Source organism: Peromyscus maniculatus, chromosome 17 (genome assembly GCF_049852395.1).
Source record: "Peromyscus maniculatus bairdii isolate BWxNUB_F1_BW_parent chromosome 17, HU_Pman_BW_mat_3.1, whole genome shotgun sequence".
Classification (NCBI taxonomy): Eukaryota; Metazoa; Chordata; class Mammalia; order Rodentia; family Cricetidae; genus Peromyscus; species Peromyscus maniculatus.
The window spans coordinates 29855147-29875677 of record NC_134868.1 but is presented as its reverse complement, the minus strand read 5'-3'; positions in this window follow the sequence as shown (position 1 = coordinate 29875677).

Here is a 20531-nt window from a genome sequence, read left to right as displayed (position 1 = left end):
CCCCTTCTACAAGACCCCCAGCAGACCCTGCAATCTCCACGCCCTGCCCCCATGCCCATCCACCCCAAGACCCCAGCCACTTCCTGAGACTTAGAGACTGGGCCCCACCTCCCATCCTGCCCTGGACTTCCCTTCTGGACCAGAGAGAGAGCTCCCATTCTGCCCCAGACTTCCCCTCTGGACAAGAGCTCCCATCCTGCCCCGGACTTCCCTTCTGGACAAGAGCATCCATCCTGCCCTGGACTTCCCGTCTAGATAAGAGCTTCCATCCAGCCCCGGAGTTCCCATTTGGACAAGAGAGTTCCATCTGGACAAGAGACGGAGACTTCCTGAATCTGTCAGCTCTGTCTGAACCAAGTGTGCTGATAAGACCAAGAACGAACCACAAGGGCAGACGTCAAGGCAGAAGTACATACAACAAAATGAAGAGCAATACAGCATCACCAGAACCTAGCTGGCCTCCAACATCTAGATCTGAACATCAAAAATTGGAAGAAGCAGAAGAAAACAGCCTTATGAATAACATCATGAAGAAGGTAGAGGCTTGTGTAGAGGAAAAGACAAAAAAGGAAGAACTCTATAAACAACTAGAGGAAAGGGCAAACAAATTAGAAGAAAACAATAAAGTCCTGGAAGAAAACAATAAAGCACTGAAAGAAAACCATGAAAAAGCAATGAAACAAATAAAGGAAACAGTCCAAGACCTGAAAAGGGAAATAGAAAAAATAAAGAAGACACAAACAGAGGGAATGCTGGAAATAGAAAATCTGAGTAAATGAACAGGAACTTCAGATGCAAGTATAACCAACAGAATGCAAGAGATGGAAGAGAGGATCTCTGGTGTTGAAGATACAGTAGAAGAAATAGATTCATCAGTCAAAGAAAACACTAAAGCCAACAAAGTCATGACCCAAAATGTCCAAGAAATTTGGGACCCATGAAAAGACCAAACCTAAGAATTATAGGGATAGAGGAAGGAGAAGAATACCAACTCAAAGGCACAGAAAATATATTCAACAAGATCATAGAAGAAAACTTTCCCAACTTAAAGAAGGAAATGCCTATGAAGATACAAGAAGCCTATAGAACACCAAACAGACTAGACCCCCCCCCCCAAATCCCTTTGCCACATAATAATTAGACAACTAAACGTACAGAAAAAAGAAAAAATATTAAGAGCAACAATGGAAAAAGGCCAAGGTAAACCCATCAGAATAACACCCGATTTCTCAATGGAGACTTTGAAAGCCAGAAGAACCTGGACAGATGTAATGCAGACACTAAGAGACCATGGATGTCAGTCCAGACTAATATACCCAGCAAAACTTTCAGTCATCATAGACAAAATGAACAAGACATTCCAAGACAAAGCCAGATTTAAACAATACTTATCCACAAACCCAGCCCTACAGAAAGCACTAGAAAAAAAAATCCAACCGAAGGAATTCAGATACACCCTCAAAAACACAGGCAATAGATAAAGCCACAGCAGTAAACCCCAAAGAAGAGAAGTACACACACACTACCACGAAAAAATAACAGGGATGAACAATCACTGGTCATTAATATCCCTTAGTATCAATGGACTTAATTCACCTATAAAAAGACATAGGCTTACAGAATGGATATGAAAACAGAACCCATCTTTCTGCTACATACAAGAAACACATCTCAAATTCAAAGACAGACACTACCTAAGAATAAAAGGCTGGGAAAAGACTTTCCAATCAAACGGTCTTAAGAAACAAGCGGGTGTAGCTATCCTGATATCCAAAAAAATAGACTTCAAACTAAAATCAATCAAAAGAGATCAAGAAGGGCACTACATACTCATCACAGGAAAGATCCACCAAGATGAAGTTTCAATTCTGAACATTTATGCCCCAAACACAAGGGCACCCACATATGTAAAAGAAACATTACTAAATCTTAAACCACATATAAAACTCCACACATTAATAGTGGGAGATCTCAACACCCCACTTTCACCACTGGACAGATCTCCCAAATCGAAACTTAACAGAGAAATAAAGGACTTAACTGATATCATGACCCAAATGGACCTAATAGATATCTACAGAACATTCCATCCTAACAAGAAAGAATATACCTTCTTCTCAGTACCCCATGGAACTTTCTCTAAAATTGACCACATACTTGGCCACAAAGCAAATCTCAACAGATACAAAACAATTGCAATAACCTCCTGTGTTCTATCAGACCACCATGGTTTAAAGTTAGATTTCAACAACACCAAAAACTACAGAAAACCTACAATCTCATGGAAACTGAATAATGCTCAACTGAATCATGAATGGGTTAAGGAAGAAATAAAAAAAGAAATTAAAGACTTCATAGAGATTAACTAAAATGAAGACACCACATACCCAAACTTATGGGACACTATGAAAGCAGTGCTAAGAGGGAAATTCATAGCACTAAATGCCCACATAAAGAAGTTGGAGAAATCCCACACTAGTGACTTAACAGCACACCTGAAAGCTCTAGAACAAGAAGCAAAGTCTCCCAGGAAGAATAGATGCCAGGAAATTATCAAAGTGTGAGGTGAAATCAATAAAATAGAAACTAAGAGAACAATACAAAAAATTAATCAAACAAAGAGTTGGTTCTTTGACAAAATCAACAAGATAGACAAGCCCTTATCCAAACTAACCAAAAGACAGAGAGAGAATCCAAATCAACAAATTCAGAAATGAAAAGGGGGACATAACAACTGACATTGAGGAAATCCAGAGAATTATCAGGTCATATTTCAAAAATCTCTACTCCACAAAACTGGAAAACCTAAAAGAAATGGACAATTTTCTGGATAGGCACTGCATACCGAAGTTAAATCAAGACCAGATATACTATTTAAATAGTCCAATAACCCTTAAGGAAATAGAAACAGTCATTAAAAGTCTACCAACCAAAAAATCCCAGGAACAGTTGGTTTCACCGCAGAATTCTACCAGATCTTCAAAGAATAGTTAATACCAATACTCTTTAATTTGCTACACACAATAGAAACAGAAGGAACATTATAAAACTCCTTCTATGTGGCTGCAATTACCCTGATTCCTAAACCAAACAAAGAGGCAACAAAGAAAGAGAACTACAGACTAATCCCCCTCATGAATATTGATGCAAAAATACTCAATAAAATACTGGCAAACAGACTCCAAGAACACATCAAAGCAATTATCCACCATGATCAAGTAGGCTTCATCCCAGGGATACAAGGGTGGTTCAACATACGAAAGTCCCTCAATATAATACACCATATAAACAAACTCAAAGAAAAAAACCCCACATGATCATCTCATTAGATGCAGAGAAGGCATTTGACAAAATCCAACACCCCTTCATGATAAAAGTCATGGAGTGATCAGGAATACAGGGAACATACTGAAACATAATAAAGGCAATTTACATCAAGCTAACAGCCAACATCAAATTAAATGGAGAGAAACTCAAAGCAATTCCACTAAAATCAAGAATGAGGCAAGGCTGTCCACTCTCCCCATACATATTCAATATAGTACTTGAAGTTCAAGCCAGAGCAATAAGACAACATAAGGAGATAAAGTGGATACAAATTGGAAAGGAAGAAGTCAAGCTTTCCCTATTTGCAGATGACATGATAGTTTACTTGAGTGACCCCAAAGATTCCACCAAGGAACTGATAAAGCTTATAAACACCTTCAGCAACATAGCAGGATACAAGATCAACTCAAAAAAATCAGTAGCCCTCCTATATACAATGAACAAAGAAGCTGAGAAGGAAATCAGGATATCACCTTTTACAATAGCCACAAATGACATAAAATACTTTGGGGTAATGCTGACCAAGCAAGTGAAGGACCTATGTGACAAGAACTTTAAGTCCCTGAAAAAAGAAATTGAAGAAGCTATCAGAAAATGTAAAGATCTCCCATGCTCATGGATAGGCAGAACCAACAGAGTAAAAATGGCAATTTTACCAAAAGCAATCTACAAATTCAATGCAATCCCCATCAAAATACCAACACAATTCTTCACAGACCTGGAAAGAATAATACTCAACTTCATATGGAAAAACAAAAAACCCAGGATAGCCAAAAGAATCCTGCACAATAAAACATTTCTGAAGGCATCACGATCCCTGACTTTAAGCTCTACTATAGAGCTACAGTAATAAAAACAGCTTGGTATTGGCATAAAAAGTGACATGTGGACCAATGGAATCGAATTGAAGACCCTGACATTAACCCACACACCTATGAACATATAATTTTTGACAAAGAAGCCAAAAGTGTACAATGGAAAAAAGAAAGCATCTTCAACAAATGGTGCTGGCATAACTGGATATCAAAGTGTTGAAGGCTGCAAATAGATCTATATCTGTCACTGCGCACGAAAATTAAGTCCAAGTGGATCAAGGACCTTAACATAAATCAAGCTACTCTGAACCTGCTAGAAGGGAAAGTAGGAAGTAGTCTTGAATGCATTGGCATAGGAGATCACTTCCTAAATATAACACCTTAAGTACAGACACTGAGAGAAACAATCAATCAATGGGACCTCTTGAAACTGAGAAGCTTTTGTAGAGCAAAGGATATGGTCAACGAGGCAAAGCGACAGCCTACAGAATGGGAAAAGGTCTTCACCATCCCCACATCTGACAGAGGACTGACATCCAGAATATATAAGGAACTCAAGAAATTAGACATCAAAATGCCCAACAGTCCAATTAAGAAATGGGCTATAGAACTAAACAGAGAATTATCAACAGAGGAAACTCAAATGGCTGAAAGACATTTAAGGAATTGCTCACCATCTCTAATCATCAAGGAAATGCAAATCAAAACAACTCTGAGATACCACCTTACTCCTGTCAGAATGGCTAAGATCAAAAACACTGAAGACAATGTATGCTGGAGAGGATGTGGAACTAGGGGAACTCTCCTCCACTGCTGGTGGGAATGCAAGCTCGTACAACCACTTTGGAAATCAATATGGCGCTTTCTTAGAAAATTGGGAATCAATCTCCCCCAAGATCCAGCTATACCACTCTTGGGCATATACCCAAGGAATGCTCAATCATACCACAAGAGCACTTGCTCAGCTATGTTCATATCAGCATTGTTTGTAATAGCCCAAACCTGGAAACAACCTAGATGCCCTTCAATGGAAGAATGGATAAACAAATTATGGCACATATACACAATGGAATACTATTCAGCAGAGAAAAACAATGACATCATGAGGTTTGCAGGCAAATGGATGGATCTAGAAAAAATCATCCTGAGTGAGGTAATCCAGACTCAGAAAGACAAATATGATATGTACTCACTCATAGGAGGATACTGGAGGTGGAACAAGGATGACCGGACTGCTACTCACATCACTAGGGAGGCTATCTGCAAAACAGGACCCCAAGGAAGACACGAGGATCACCCAATGATGGAGAAATGGCTGAGATCTACATGAACAACCTGGACATGAGTGGGAGTCATGAAGGGTGAGAGTCAAGGGAAAGAAAGCCTGTGGGAGCGGGAGATCCCAGCTGGATCAAGAACAGCAAGGGAGATCAAGGAATAGGAGACCATGGTAAATGAAGACCACATGAGAAAAGGAAGAAACAAAGTGCTAGAGAGGCCCACAAAAATCCACAAAGATACCCCCACAATAGATGGTTGGCAATGATCGAGAGACAGCCGGAACTGACCTACTCTGGTGATGGGATGGCCAAACACCCTAATAGTCATGCCAGAAACCCCATCCAAGGACTGAGGAATCTGGATGCAGAGGTCCACGGCTAGTCCCCGGGTGGAGCTCCGGGAGTTCAATTATCGAGAAAGAGAAGGGTTTATATGAGCGAGAATTGTTGAAACCAAGATTGGATAAAGCACAGGGACAAAGAGCCAAAGGAATGGAAACACATGAACTATGAACCAAAGGCTGAGGGGACCCCCAACTGGATCAGGCCCTCTGAATAGATCTCTGAAATATTCGAAGGCCACCTGGCCAAACATCCTAATTGTCATGCTAGAAACCCCATCCAATGACTGAGGGAACCGGATGCAGAGATCCATGGTCAGGCCCCAGGTAGAGCTCCAGGAGTCCAATTGGTGAGAAAGAGGAGGGTTTGTATGAGCGAGAATTGTTGAGACCAAGGTTTGAAAAAGCACAGGGACAAATATACAAACGAATGAAAACACATGAACTATGAACCAATAGCTGAGAATCCCCCAACTGGATCAGACCCTCTTGATAAATAAGACAGTTGATTAGCTTGATCTGCTTGGGAGGCATTTAGACAGTGGGACCAGGTCCTGTCCTCAGTGCATGAACTGGCAGTTTGGAACCTGGGGCTTATACAGGGACACTTGGCTCAGCCTGGGAGGAGGGGATTGGACCTGCCTGGACTGAATCTACCAGGTTGAACTCAATCCTTGGGGGAGTCTTTGCCCTGGAGGAGATGGGAATAGGGGGTGGGCTTGGGGGAAGGCGGGGGTGGGGGGCGGGAAGGGGAGAACAAGGGAATCCGTGGCTGATATGTAAAATTAAATTTAATAAATAAATTTAAAAAATGAAAGAAAAGAGGATCCAAATTGATAGAATGAGATATCAAAAGGGAGACATTATAAGAGACACTGAAGAAATTCAGAGAATCCTAAGAGCACACTGTAAAAATATGTGTTCCACACAAAAGAAAATATTAATTTCTCAAGCTATACAATCTTCCAAAGTGAAAGCAAAATGAAACAATTTAAATAGGCACATGAAATTTAAGAGATAAGAATTATTAATTAAAAAAATCCCAACTAAAAGAACTCTAGGATTAGATGGATTTAGTGCAGTATTCTATGTCACCTTCAAAAAAATAACTAACGTTTACTCTTCATTTTATTTCATAACACAAAAAATAGAGGAATATTTTTCAACAATTTTGGAGCCACAGTTTCTCTTACCAAATTTGATGATTCAGTAACAAAAAGGAAAATTATGAACCAATAGCTCTAGTGAACAAGGATGTAAAAATTCAAGAAAAGAATAAAAAGGCTATCTAATGATGAAATTGATTTGATCCTTCAGATGTAGGCAAGATTCAACTTACATAAACCAATGAACACAATCCAACATGTAAAGGCACCTAAGGACAGAAATCATGTGATTCTCTTAACAACAGGAGGCCTTTAACAAAAATCTAACATCCACTCATGATAAGAGCCCTGAAGAGAATAAGAACAAAAGGAACATATCTCAATATAATTAAGGTAAGTTACAAGAGGCCCACAGCCAACATAATTCTAGATGGAGAGAAACTGAAGGCTTTTTCACTAAAATCAGGAACAAGACAATGATTTTCTTTTTTTTTTTTAATTGAAAATAGATTATTTTCACATATAACCCACTGAGAGCACAGTTTCCCTCCTTCCACTATTCCCAGAACCCTTTCATCTCCCCTCTCTCTTAGGTCCACTGCCCCTCCTCTGTTTCCCTTCAGAAAGGAGCAAACCTCCAGGAGCCAAGCCCCAAACACAACAAAACAAGAACCAGTGAGACAAGACACATATTGATGCTGAATAAGGCAACCCAATAGGAGGAAACAATTACTGAGAGCAGGTAAAGGAGTCAGAGACACATTTGCTCTGGCTCTTAGGAGTCAAAAAAAAAAAAAAAAAAAAAAAAAAGCGAACAGCCATAATATACACACAGAGGATCTGAAGCAGACTCATGAAAGCTCTGTGTTTGCTACTTCAGTCTTTGTAAGCTCATATAAGCTCTGATCAGTTGATTTGGTTGGTCATATTCTCTCGGTGTCTTCAACTTCTCTGGCTCCTTTAATCTTCCCTCCCTGTCTTGCTTGGGGTACCCAATATCTAAGGGGAGGGACCTGATAGGCCTACAATTTAGACACTCACCACATATGTCTGGCTGTTGGTATCTGCACCTTATCCTATCTTCTGCCACAGGAGCCCTCTCTGATGAAACCTGGTACAGGAGCCATTATATGAGTATAGCAGAGCATCATTAGAAATCATTACATTGATTTTTTTTGCCATTTGTATTTGGTTCTACCCTATGTTCCAGGCAATCCACAAAGTGTCAGGAATGGACTCCCTTCTGGTGCCTAGACCTCAAGCTAAACCAGACACTGGTTGGCCACTCCTGCAAGTTCCATATCACCATTGCCCCAGCACATCTTGTAAGCAGGATAGATTGTAGGTCGAAGGTTGTATGGCTGGGTTGTTGTCCAGGTATCTCTTTCTGTAGTCTGTAGTATCATCCTGTACCAATGAGACTAAATGGGGTAAAGACTCCATTCAGACCAGCCCTACCTCTCTACATTCAATGAGATGAGATGTCAATTTTCAGACTGTGACCCTCTGCCCTAAAATGAGCCTGGGTTGTTTAGAGATCTCCACAGGTCTCCCTCAGGCAACAAATTGACTGAATACAACTCTGTCCCACCACTGGAAGTCTTGTCTGGCTATAGATGACCAGTTCAGACTTCATATCCTCCATTAGGAGTCCTCACTAGGTTCACTCTCATAAATCCCAACAAGTTTCTGCTGCAGTAGGTTTCCACACTGTCCCCCAGATGCCCTCCAACTGCAGACATATCTTCCCACACACTTTCCATCCATTGTTCCACCATTTTTTGATTCCTCCTGCTTGCATACCTACCTGATTCGAGTCCACTCACAATATCTATTCTATTATCCCTTCCCAGGGAGTCCCATGAGTCCCTCCTAGAGCCCTCCTCTTTATTTAATCTCCCTGGGTCTGTGGGTTGTAGCTTGATTAGAATTTATTTAACAACCAATATACACTTATAAGTTAATATGTATCATATTTGTCTTTTTGTGTCTATATTACCTCACTCGTGATGATTTTTTTCTAGTCGCACCAATGTGCCGGCAAATTTCATATCATTTTTTTAACAGCTGAGTAATATTATATATATTATGTAAATGTACCACATTTTTTTACACACTCTTCAGTTGAGGGACATCTAAGGTAGTTTTTTTTTTTTCCCAGTTTCTGGCTATAATGAATAAAGCCACAATGATCATAGTTGGGCAAGTGTCCTTGTGGTAGAATGAAGTCTCATTGAGGCATATGCTCAAGAGTGGTATAGCTGGGTGGTGAAAAAAAAAAAAAAAGAATTCTCTGTTTAGATCTATACACCATTTTTTAAAAATTTGGATTATTTGAGGTTTTTTGTTATCTAGTTTCTTGAGTTCTCTATATACTTTGGATATTGGTCTTCTGTCATATGTGGAATTGAAAAAATCTTTTTTCCATTAGGTAGGCTGCTGTTTTGTCTAATTGATTTAATCCGTTGCTGTATCAGAAACTTCCAGTTCATGATGTTATTGTTGATCTTCGTACCTGCATTGTTAGTGCCTTGTTCAGAATGTTGCCTCTTGTGCAAATGTGTTTGAAGTTAATCTTTACTTTCTCTTCTACCAGGTTCAGTGTCTTTGGTTTTATGCTGAAGTGTTTGATCCACTTGGAGTTGAGTTTTATGCAGGATGCTAAATATGGATCTATTTACGTTCTTCTACAATCAGACACCCAGTTTGACCACTGCCATTTGTTGAAGATGCTTCCTTTCTTTCCAGTGTATTTCTGGATTCTTTATCAAAAGTCACTTGTATTAAGAGTGTGGATTTATGTACAGCAAGGATTTTTGATAAATATGGGGCTGGAAATCTTAGAGCTATAAGACAAAGTAAAGTTAAGGGACAGAAATAGGAAAGGAAGTGTCCTTAGTGAGAGATTGTACAATTTTTTTTTTTTTACACAAAACACCATAAAGACTACTCCAGGAACCTTGTACAGCTGATAAACATATTAATCGATGTAGCAGAATTCAAAACACTGAAAATAGTAGCTTTTCTTTACACAGATGTACTATAGATGTGTACTTCACATTAATTGTTCTTTGAATTTTGACAAGTTGTGACTTTCTGTAATGGTCTCCATCTGCTACAAATAGAAGCTCCTTTGTTGAGCAGTGAGCTACTTATCTCCAGATATAAGGGTCATGGATACCTTAATCAGAATAATTGTTTCTAGCTCAACTAATTTACCTGAAAATTGAAATTTTTATTTTTTCTTAACAGTGGAATAATATCTTGTTGTGGAAATGTGTCATATTTTCATGATACTTTCATCAGCTGATGGATTCATGGGCTGTTCCTATATTTAGGCTTTTATAATTACTATAGCTGTAAGTATTTAGAATGCTGTTAGAAATTTCATGGTTTAAAGAAAATGGCAGAAGCTGGTTCTCCTCCAAGTGCAATGGCCTCACCAGCAGAGTAATTTATAGGCATCACAGCTATATAGTGTTGTTGATGGCATTTCTCCCTCAGCAGCCTGTAGAGCTCCTTCAGATCTTTGAGAGCTAGTCAGTCCTTAGGGAGGAGGTTTCCATGTTACATCTTGATCAATTCTTTCTAGTCCTGTGTCCCAAGTCTGTGGTGTTGTCAACATTAGACTCTTAACTTCTTTGTCTGTAAGGAAACCAAGCAGTGTGGCAATAGATTGATGGGTCTGTTTCATTCCTCTAAGAACAGGAGGTTTGCCACACAAGAAAGTCATAAGATCAGACCTGTTGCAAGACAATGTCTTTTAAAACATACATACGAGTTACATTATAAATACTAGCAGGTGAAGTTCAAGAATATATATGCATATGGACACTTATATGATGCCTGTAACAATTCATGATAAAATGGGACACAAATTTGAAAAATAGCAAAAAGGATTATATGTGTGATTTTGGAGGGAGCAAAGGAAAAAGAGAAAAGATGTAATATATTATAAATTCAAAAATGAAATGTGAAAAAATGTTTTATAAAATATTTCTGTTCATAAAAATACAGAGAAAAAGAAGTGGAGAATCTAGGAAGGAAACTGTGAGTCTAGCAGAAGTTGGGGATAAATATTGGACTGAGTATGATCAAAAGGTATCATATTAAGTACTCAAAGAATAAATTATTTATTATATTTATAGTTATATACTATGATAAATTATTAATAATTTATTGATAAAATTAAATGCTATCAAAAGAAAACAAATAATTAAAAACATGAAAGAAATGTTGGCAAACATAATGGGAGCATCTGTTACTAACACCATAACACCCTGTAAAGAACATACCTAATATTTCAGGTGATGCTAAAATACTGAAACATTCACTATCTGATAAGAAACAAATCAAGAATATCCACTGTCCTTACTTTTATTGAATATGGTACTGACAATCATCAATAGTGTAGTTATAAATGAATGGAAATAAAAAACTACTCAAATTAGAAAGAAGGAAGTAAAATATTCTGTTAGATGACATAGCCATTAATATGGAAAATAATAAAGATGACACAAAGAAGTTAACAACTATCAAATAAATTTGATTTATTTACAGAGATTCCATATAGCTTCTGATCAAAATCAGTGCTTACATACAAAATCTATACATATCTATATCTATCTATCTATCTATCTATCTATCTATCTATCTATCTATCTATCTATCTATCTATCTTTCTTTCTTTCTGTCTGTCTATCTATCTACCTGTTATAGCAAGGAACGAAATGGCAATTCCATCCATGAAGAATGTAAGTACATATAAGTGCACAAAATGAAAATTTTCCCTGAAGAGCTCAGGCAAAAGTGAATGACTGAAATGCAGACTACCCAATACCACAATTAGAAGAAAAGAATCAATTAAGAAGGATAAATTATTAATCACCTTGAAAGATATCTGTGCCTCTGTGTATGTGAAATTCTTTAATTGTAAACAGGTCTCATAGTTGGCACCTACACTCTTTCAATTTTTAAATTTGATTGACATTTTTCATTTGTGACTTTTAAATTTGGTGATGGTTGTAGGGTTTTTTATAATATATATATTTAAATGTCAGCACCATTTGACATGAGAGCACAGGTTGCGGAAATCTCACAAGTCTCTACATTACTTGGAGATCTACAGAAAATTAATAGCTACTGAGAGAGGAGAATCTGTCTTCTTCATGGACAAACCCTCTAATAGGTTATCCATTCCCTAGTGGTGAAAACTAAGTATATATATATATATATATATATATATATATATATATATATATATGTATAGATATATACATATGTATATATCTACATATTGCATATATATGCATGTACATATTAATATATATGTATAAATATATATGAGCAACACTAAATCAACTCAGCAGGTTGCAAGTCAAATGCATATATGTAAATTATAGAAACATGTTATGATACATATTATAAAACTTCCATGTACTGTAACATATAGAGCAACAAAAATATTGTAGTGTACATGTAACAACAATTAAAGAAGAGATCATAACTCTGAGAGGGGTTTGGAAGACATGGGAGGAGTTTAAGGGGGAGAATGTGGAGTAGAATTGGGAATATAATGTACAGGTAGGAAATTCTGAAAAAAATTCTTGAAAATCTTAGCTCAAGTAACTGAATAGTCTTAACATTCAATGAACAGTTTTTGCTTTGTGACTGCAATATTATGTTACAACTTGATGTGTTGTGTACTCCTGCTCTATTACTTTTCATATTTACTTACTTTCATGTGCTTTGTTGTAAGGACTTGCCCATTAATCAGTCTTCTAGTTCAGAAATTCTGTGGTGTGATTGGTTCAGTGTCTCTACTGTGATCTTGCACTATATTGTAATCAGTAGTTCTAGAAACTTCACTTGGAAGACAGTGATATGTCTCAAGTGGATGGACATCTTTTCACTTGCCATGAAGCCTGACAATCTGGGATGAAATAGAAAAAGAAAACTAACCCCTGAGATTTTCTAGTGAAATCTGTGTGTGTACATTCTCCACAATGACATACAGTGCACTCCGACTGATGAAATCATTTTATAAATCCATTTTCTTCTTTTAAACTTGTTCAGCATTCTTCATTGTTGTCTTATGTTTTGCATGTATTCCTCCTTTTTCAAATGCATTGATGACAGCTTTTTCTTTAGTGCATATATTCTTTTGATTATATTGACTGTACTCAGAGTTTCTGTTTCTTCTTCAATATATTTATCTACTTTACTTTTAAGATTATAATGACTTCACTTCCACTTTTATTTCTTCTGTACAAACCCTCCACACATCCCTCCTTGCTCTTTTTCATATTTGTGACCTTTTAAAAAATATTTTAAGTTTTTAATTATTGTTGTACACATGTGTGCATATATAATACATTAGTACAAACAGCTCATTTGGTGATAAAAAATACTTCACTTTATTGAATGCATACAGTGTTTAAAATGAATAGAAATCTTTTGTTGTATACACTGTAGTTATAGAGCCTTGAAGCATATCCATGTGAAAATTTTCTTTTATTTCCTCTGTGAGTAAACAAAGCTGAAAAGCTGATTTTTTGAAGTCAGTCACTTGACAAAGTTAAAAATACTTGATGCTTGGGAAGGAAAGAGTTTATTTCATCTTGCAGCTTATAGCCCACAATCCAAGAAATCTGGGTAGGAAATAAAGGCAGGGAATTGGTGACAGGACCTGATGAAGAGACTTTGAAATTCAACCCACCTCACAGTCTATTTGTGCCATTGAGGCAAATATTTATCTTTGAAAACATATACTTATAAATAAAATCACATGTGGCTCCAAAATGGGCTAGGCTCAATGCACCATATGCATGCTTTAATAGCAGATGGGCACCATTATGGCAAGTGTGTTTATAAGGCTATCTTTTTTGTTTGTTTGTTTGTTTTTCGAGAAAGGGTTTTTCTGTGTAGTTGTCTGTCCTGGATCTCACTCTGTAGACCAGGCTGGCCTGGAACTAATAGAGATCTGTCTCTGCCTCCTTAGTGCTGGGATTAAGGGTGATTGTCACCACCACCTGACCAGGTTGTTTATCTTTATTGGTAAAATTCACTAGGACCTAGTGACCTGTTTCATACATGATTCTGCTACTTAGAATGTCTTTCATTCTAGGTCCCAGAGTCAAGTACAACCATATCAATGTGTGGAAGAAAATGATGAGCATTCAGCCACTTTAAAATGATGGTTATAGTTTCCTTTTGTACACTTTTGAGACATTGCATTCTCAGTGATACACAGATGTGGGTTGATGATTTGTCAGAGAATAAATTAAAAGTAAAGATTTTAAGAAAATTTACTGAATTGCAAGTGAAAAAATTTGAAAAACTTATGTTTATACAAAAATTAACAATGAATCACCAATATAATGAGAGAGAAAAGAATCTGTAATCTGCCCAGATTTTGCAAATTCATAGACTGTCCCATGGACTACTGGTCCTTGCCTAGTGAGAGTCCATTTCCACAGATGCCTTGACCTGAGGCAAGCCACTGGGCATGTAGGCATATGCTGATACTAGACGAGGCTGCACAGATCCTGACAGTCTGTGATTTTTCTCAATGTTTGACCTTAGTTCATAGGAATGCTGTTGATTTGTATAAAGTTATTCCTTATCCTACCACACTGTTGTATCTGTTTAATCATTTCTACAATTTTTAGGTAGAGTTTTTGGTATATATTTTTTCATTTTACCTGCCAACCACAGATCCCCCTTTCATCCCTCCTCCCATTCCCTTCTACATTTCCCCCACCGCCCCACCTCTCAGCCCCTCCTCCAACATTGTAAATTCTCCCATAGGTGGGACAGCTAAGATTAATACATTCAGTTGAGGCAGGAAAAAGCTCCTCCCCACTTTATCAGGGGTGAGCAAGGTGTTTGACCATAGGTAATGGCATCTAGAAAACTGGCTCATGCACCAGGAATAGATCCTGATCACACTGCCATGGTCCCCTCAGACAGACCTAGCTATAAAATTGTCTCCTGTATGCAGAGGGTCTAGTCTGGTCCCATGTAGATTCCACGGCTGTTGGTCTAAAGTTCTTGAGTTCTTTGAGCTTGGTTCAGTTGTCTCTTTAGATTTCCCCATCGTGATCTTGACCTCCCCTTGCTCATGTAATTCCTCTTCCCTCTCTTCGACTGGACGGGAGTATGGTTGTGGGCTCTCTGTACCTGTTTAAGTCAGTTACTGAATGAAAGCACTATGATGACAGTTAGGGCATTCACCAAACAGGTTACCAGGGTAGGCCAGTTCAGGCACCCTCACTACTGTATTTCTAATGTATGGTTTATGGTATCTGCACGTACAGTTTCATTTCTTCTTTCCTCTTTTGTATTCCTATATTTACTTCTCATCCCTTATTACTCTAGCCAATACTTCTGGCATAATGTTGAAAAGGAGTGGGCATAGTAGGAATCTGTTTCATTCCTGATTTCAGTGGAATTGCCTTAAGTTTTTTTCCATTTAGGTTGATGTTCACTGCAGGTTTCTCATATGCAGACTTTTGTGTGTTGAGCTATGTTCCCTTCAGTCTACATGATCTAGGACTTTCACCATAACATCATATTGGGTTTAGTCAAAGGTATTTTCTATGTCTATTGAGATGATCATGTGGCTTTCATGTAAAATCCATTCATGTGGTTTATTACATAGATTCCATTGTGTATGTTGAATGATGCTGGCATTTCAGGAATGAAGATAACTTGTTCATGGGAGTGAGTCTTTTTGATATATGTCTGTATTCTGCTTATAAGTATTTTATTGAGCATTTTGAATCTATGTTCATCATGGTTATTGGCTTGTAGGTTTGTAGTTGTGTCATGCTTTTGTATAAGTGTGTCATCAGGTTCTAACAAATTTGTGCATGTTCCATCTTTTACTATCTCCTTGAGTATTAAAAATGATTGGCTGTAAATCTTCCCTGAAAGTCTGTTAAAATTCTGTTGCGAATCTAACTTGCACTGGACCATTTTTTATTTTTTTCAGCTGGAAGGTCTTTAATTATTTTTTCAATCTTTTAATTTTTAATGGGTCTTTTTAGATTGTTAACTTCTTCTTAGATGGAAAACTTCTTCCATCCTTTTATTTTTCTTTCAGGTTTTACAGCTTAATGGAGTACTTTTTAAAAGTTTCTCTTTTATTTCTTTCTTTGTGCTTTTACATCATGCATAATCATCCCATTCATTTCCCTGTCCCTTTGTGCCAATCCTCTGCCCTTGCAAATTCTCCCCTCACCAAATAAAACTTAAGAGAAACAAAAGATGAAAGAGGAAAAATGAGTAACAAAGGGGAGTTCCAGTGAGGGCTCAGCATGGATAGTGTAGCAGAGAGGAGATGCCTCGAACCAGACTAATGACTCTTTGCAATAAACACTTTCAAGTAAAGATAAATGAATAAAAGTGTTTACTATGTATGCTGTAACATTTCCCTCTTCATTTCTGATTCAGTTAATTTGGGTCCTATCTTACTTTCTTGAATTAGTTGGATGAAGGTCTTGATAATTTTGCTTATCTTCTCAAAGAACCAGCTCTGAGAATAATTGATTTTTTGTGTTGTTTTCTTTGTTTATATTTTGTTGGATTCTGCTCTGATTTGTATGATTTTTTGCTATTGCTTAAGGTTGCTACTGTTTTTCAAGTTTTTGCATTGTATCATTAGGTCATTTCCTAGACGTCTTTCTGTTTTTTTAATGAAGGTTCTTAGAACTGTGACTGCATTTTATGTATCCCAGAAGTTTGGCTGCATTGTGTTTTCAGTTTCAATAGTTTCAGAAAAAAACTTTTTAAAATATCGACTTCTTCCTAGACTCACCCATCATTCAGTGATGATTTGGTTAATCTCTATGAACTAGCATATATTTGAAAGATTTGTTGTCTGTGAGTTTTCAGTTTTATTGCATCATCACAGATAAGATACAAAGAGTTATCCCATCTCTTTGAATTTGTAGCTTTTTGCTTTGTGTCCCCCAATTTTAGAGCAGCTTCAGTGACTTGTATCTGCACAAGTGGGGGTTCTAACTACAAGGTTTCAGTGGGGAAGGTCATGGATGAGAAAGTGAACAGGACAGAAAGCTGGGGTCAGGAGGACTACATCAGCTGATGTCTCATGCCTGCAAGTCTATTTAACCACACTGATTCAAGTGCTATTTGCACTACATGGACAGAATCAGAAAAACACTATCACATAATGGCACAGAGTCAACAGGAAGAGTATCAAACAATGTAGTGGAAAGAGAACATAGGCTATCTCAAGTGTGTCACAAACCAAGCACACAACAGTCTTGGGACTGATAACCATAGACTTTCATGGGGAAAGTTCAGTTCCTAAGAACTGAAAACTTAACTTCCTCAAGGTCCTGGACCCCGCCCAGCTGGGCAAGGATACCAAACTTAAGTTCTCTTTATCTTTTCATCAGGACCTTTCAGAGAGGCCCCAATGCTTTCATGTGCCAATGAGAGGAATGTGTGTATTCTTTCCTGTATTGGTACAGTATTCTGTAGCTAATATCATCTATGAAGATTCATGATCAATTCATGTCAATTATTTTTGTTATTTCCTTGTATATTTATTTTTGTCTAGATCACATGTGTACCGGAGAAAGTAGAGTAATGAAATCATCTTCTAATAATGGATTGATGTTAACCTGTGCCTTAAACCCAGTAGTAAATTCTGTTACAAGATAGAGAGCACCAGAATATGATGCATGTATGTTGAAGATAGTAAGATGTCCTTGATTCCCTTGATAAGAATGAAGTGTCCCACTTGATCTCCTTGGTTAGATTTACTGAAGTTTACTTTGTCAGATGTTGTGAAAGTTAAGCCTACTTGTGTAGCTAGAGTTTTCCTGCCTTGCCCACAGTCAGGACAAATCTTTGTCATCCGCCAGTCCCACAGCGGCTCAGACCCTACCAAGTAAACACAGAGTCTTATATTGCTTACAAACTGTATGGCCGTGGCAGGCTTCTTGCTAACTGTTCTTATAGCTTAAATTAATCCATTTCCACAAATCTATACCCTGCCACACGGCTCTTGGCTTACCGGCATCTTTTCATGCTGCTTGTCAAGGTGGTGGCTGGCAGTGACTCCTTTTGCCTTCCTGTTCTTTTATTTCTCCTCTCTGTTAGTACCGCCTATACTTCCTGCCTAGCCACTGGCCAGTCAGTGCTTTATTTATTGACCAATCAGAGCAACTTGACATACAGACCATCCTCCAGCACAGCCAGGTGCAGACCATCTCAGACACCTGCACTCAGGCCCATGGTAGTAATCATCCTCTATGCGGACCTGCTGGGTAAAGCCAGAGGAACCCGACAACGGGCTCCCATAGGACATACAGAACATCCCACAGCATACTTGCTTCCTGCCCTCAATTGATTGGTATACTTTTTTCAACCCTTGAACTCTAAGGCAGAATCTATCTTTAAAGCTAAAATGCATTTCTTATAGACATCAGATAAATAGATTTTGTTTCTTGATCTATTCAGTCAAACTTTGCTGTATGTGTTAATTGTGATCATTGTGTTGTTGATATTGGATGATGTTGATTGTGTTCTCAGTGGTACTTTGTGTTATATTTATATTCACAATTTTTTTTTTTGCTATGCTGATTCCCTTCTTTACCCCAAATAGGAAATGGTGAGAGTCAGATTTCAAATAGGAATAAAGTGTGGCATTTCTCCATCATTAGAAACACTCATCCTTGAGTTGACCAAGCATGCTAACTGGAATGGGTGGCTCTCAACACTGGGATTAGAGATCAAAGGTAAATAAATGTGGATAGTCGTTCATGGCTATGAACACTGTTACCAGACTGTGGGAGGATAATCTCAATGGAGAAATTTGTTGGAGGCTTTCTGAAAACAGTAGAGGGCTCAGAGACTTGAGATCACAATACTTGGTGTGATGTTTCATAGTTGTGCTTAATCTCTAGAACCGATAATGTTCTGCTGGCAAGATTTCCATTAACCTGAAACAAAGTAGAGTCATCTGAGCAGAGAAATCTTTGATTTAGAAAATCCCCCCATAAGGTTAGGCTGTGGACAAGTCTATAGAACATTTTCTCACTTAATGATTAATGGGGGAAGTCCATGCCCTTTTTGGTGGTGCCATTTCTGGGCTGTACATCCTTAGTTCTATAAGAAAGCAGGCTGAACAAGCCGGGAGGACTAAGGCAAGAAGCAGCACCCCTCCATTGCCTCTGCCTCAATTCCTGCCTCCAGGATCTTGCCCAGTTAGAGTTCCTGTCCTGACTTCTGTAGACGATAGAGATGAATAAGGAAATGAGAACCAAATCAATCCTTTCCACCCAACTTGCTTTGATAATGGTGTTTTATAATAACAATAATAATCTTAACTAGGACAGGCCTGTTGGTGAGTTTTCAAATATGTGTTAAAATCACCTGCAGAGGCCTGAGGCTCAGGCCTGAACTGCCCACAACCAAAGTCTCCACCCCACGTGGGCCAGAGTTTCTTTGGCTTCTTCTCTCCTGATGGGTTGGGGGCTCTCTCTGGACCCCATCTCAGACTGCTACCACACTAGGTAGCTGCTTTCAAACTCCCTCAGGGTTCTACTGTTCTACACAGTTGGCAGAGTTGGTGAGTCAATTAAGATTTCTTAAAGGGAGAAATTAGTTAAAAGGGAATTTTTTTCCCACATTAAAAAATTGGAAACATTTTTACAATGGAGAGAATTTGGTCTCTGTTTGATAACACATTAGTTGGTCTGAAAATGGAACTAATAAATAGACGGTAATTAGTGTTGATGGGATTTATATAATGTCAATAATGAATATTATTTGTTTGATCAATTTTTATCATTAAAAAGGTCAGTTGAAATGAGTGTCAAAATAGAAGTTTTAGAAAAACTTGTTAAAATAGATCATAGAGGTATTCAGACCCTGAGAGAAGAATTTAAATGTGAATCTATCTCAGCATTGCATTATATGGTTACTGAGAAACAGCCTAAGGCTTTCGAACATCCAACCTTAATCTATCTAGTAAACCTACAGGAACTGTCAAATGTTCAAAAAGTGTACGAGCTGGTTGGACTCCTGTGCAAATGTTAGATTTGAGGAGATTCAAGGAAGCTATAGTCTCAAATGGTATGCATTCTCTGTAAAGCAGACGTTAAATTTGTGGTCAACTTGTAATAGAATTATCCCTAAAGATTGGAACGATTTGGTTACAGCTGTTTTAGAGGTCTAAAGGTCTGTAGAGACAGACAGGAAGTGATAGAGCTGGACAGAAAGAAGAAGTAATGTAGTTGAGCGGAGAGAGGAAGAAAGATGTGAGGGCACAGAATGGTATATAAGGTGTGAATGAACAGGAAGTACCTCTCTTGGGTGAGGATTCCAAGTAGCAGTAAGAACTCGTGGCTGGCTTGTTCTATTTCTGTGATCTTTCAGCTTTCACCCCAATATCTGGCTCCAGGTTTTTTATTAATAAAACTTTTTACCAATTTGTGTTACACTTTCCACTCTGATTTGCTTTGGTAATGGTGTTTCATAATAACAATAATTACTTAACTAGGACAGGTCTGTTGGTGAGTTTTCAAATCTGTGTTAAAATTGCCTGCATACTGAGAGTCTCTGATTCCATCAAGGTGTGAGCGGAGACTACAGCAACCATCCTCAGAACCTCAAACCATTCCCTCA